We start from the raw sequence: 2,196 nt of genomic DNA, 5'->3' as shown, positions 1-2,196 counted from the left end.
CGCCGGGCCCCTCCCGCGCCCCGGGCCGGCGCTGCCCCCCCGGCCCGGGAGACCGCGGCTCCTCGTCAGGGACCGCGCTGACAAAATCCCCTGCTCGCCTCTACGTAACGCCCTGTCGAAAGCGGACGCCATATTTTGTGTTGCTGATGTCGACATAGACAAACGTAGACATGTTTCACCCCCCCTCCTGCTTTTCCCCCTTTACCCAAACTTGCGATCGGGAGGCGGCGGGGAGCGGGAAAAGGGCGAGGGGAGGGAGGCTGCATGGCCAAAAATGACAAACGTAGCCGAAATAATTAAGAGCCCACCCCGAACAACCCTCCCGGCTCCCACCCCCGGCAGTCTCCCCCACCCTCCCCCCCACCTCCCGGCCCCCGCCGAAGTCCAGGGAACCGGACAGTTTCTGGCAGGAGGAAAAGTTGGGTGCGAGCGGTCGGGGCGGGAGCGCCGGCGAGCGTCCGTGCGCAGGGAGGGGGCGGCTGGGGAGCGCCTCGCACCGGGGGAGGGGGCCCCGCCTGGGAAGTTTCCTACCTGCGCCCAGGGCGGCGGCCCCGACTGTCCCGGGCGGAGCGGCACCGGCGCTCCGCTCCGCGCCGCTCCGCTCCGTGCGCCGCCCGCGGCCGCGGGACCCCGCGCCCCCCGCCCCCGCCGCGCCGGCCCGCGGGGAACACGCGCGCCCCGCCACGCGCGCACCACCGGCCCTGCCCCGCCGCGGGAAAAAAAAAAAAAAAAAAAAAAGGGGGGAGAAAAAAAAAAGAAAAAAAAAAGGAGGAAAAAAAAAAAAGAGCCCTCGATCGGCGGGGATCTACGCCAAACCCCACATGATCTCTGACGTCAGCCTGCGTATTTGCATACGATACCACCGCCGGCGCGGCCGCCGGGGTCCCTCGGCGCGGCGGAAAGTTGCGCGCGGGGCCGCGCCCCCCCCATCGCCCGCCCGGCCCGGCCGCGCCTCCCGCGGCTCAGCCCCACCAGTGCTCCACGCACCCCCTGCCCCGAGCGTGGGCTCCGCTGTCCTGTGCTGACACCGCCGGCCCGTGCCCGGCCCGGCCGGTGGCATCGCTGCTCCCCGCTGCGCTCCCCTTCCCGCTCCACGGACGGAACCGCGCGGACCCTCCCGATCGTCCAGGTGGAGCCGGGGGTCGCAGCGGGGCATCCCCCGCCCCGCCGCAGCCCCGGGCGGTGCGAGCTGTGGTGACGCCGAGGGGGATATGGACCCTTGGTAGAGAAGTGGGAGTGAAGACCCTCGGAGCAGTATCCCGTGGGCTGGACCTCCCCGTGTGGGGATGGCAGTCGCTGGACCCTCGTTCTAGGACGTGGGGACGGGACCAGCATTTCTGCACGGCATCCCTGCTGTAGAGGCGGCGGGGGCTGGCCCGCGCTGTGGGCACGGCGACGGGATCCTGAGGGTCTGGATGCGGCTGTGCCGTTGCCGTGAGACTGCCCCTCGGAAGCGGGGCAGATTACCTGGGGAGGTGGGAGGCACTTCTTCATCTTCGGCTGGTGATACAGGTTTTCCAAGCCACAGTCTTTTGGGTGGGTTTCAGGCGGTGGTGTTTTTTTTGTTGCTTTGAAGAAGGTGGTGTGTATTTCCAAGGGATGCTACCGCAATCTCTGCTCCTCTGCTGCGACGCAGGAATCCTTTCCCCAGTTTAAAACTGCCGTTGAACTCTGCCTTTCTTCCAAAGAGATGTAGACAGATAGGACTCAGGCTATTTTCTGTTTACTTCAATGAATTCATTGAAAGAAATAATTTACTGATTGTATCTTGCTACTAGACTGCAGATCTTCCAACAAGTCATGGTTAATAAGATTTAAGAGTAGCATAATCTCACTGTAACTTCAGGGATGTGCTATCTAGACGTCCTGTCTTTGATTAGATCGCATTAGATTAATCTTTTAATTATATACTACAGGCTTTAAATCTCGGCTTGCTTCCGCTGTCACCCTGCCCCATGTCACCAGCAGGTCATCCAGGTTGCAGCCCTTAACCCAGCTGAGTAACTTTGCTGGGCATCGTTTTGTTTCCCTTCCCCGTATAGGGCTGGGGACTGGGGATGGTTCGTGTTTGAGTGTCAGACGAGGAGCTCTAAGTTACTGCAACTGAATAATCCTAGAAGAACGTAAATATGTCAAAGCAGTGTCAAGAGATTTCTTTGCAGGGATACCCTTATCTGAGTAGGCGTGTTTTTGACT

General features: G+C 61.8%; 1 protein-coding gene across 8 annotated transcripts in view; it reads right to left on the bottom strand.

Annotated features, from left to right (window-relative positions):
* Positions 1-1,564, bottom strand: part of ZHX2 (zinc fingers and homeoboxes 2) — a 74,797-nt gene extending 73,233 nt beyond the window's left edge. For 2 of the 8 annotated variants that reach the window (XM_021546474.3, XM_021546483.3), the window contains exon 1: positions 532-640. The gene's annotated coding sequence lies outside the window, so the exon portion shown is untranslated. Of the gene's footprint in view, positions 1-531; positions 641-987; positions 1,054-1,467 lie in introns of those variants that run through there. The other 6 variants (XM_021546484.4, XM_021546479.3, XM_085572509.1 and 3 more) reach the window with 6 other exon arrangements.
* Between the last annotated feature and the right edge of the window lie 632 nt (positions 1,565-2,196).

The sequence above is a fragment of the Lonchura striata genome, chromosome 2, assembly GCF_050655825.1.
Source record: "Lonchura striata isolate lonStrDom1 chromosome 2, ASM5065582v1, whole genome shotgun sequence".
Classification (NCBI taxonomy): Eukaryota; Metazoa; Chordata; class Aves; order Passeriformes; family Estrildidae; genus Lonchura; species Lonchura striata.
The sequence above is the reverse complement of the archived record's forward strand: the minus strand, read 5'-3'. Positions and strand labels throughout refer to the sequence as shown.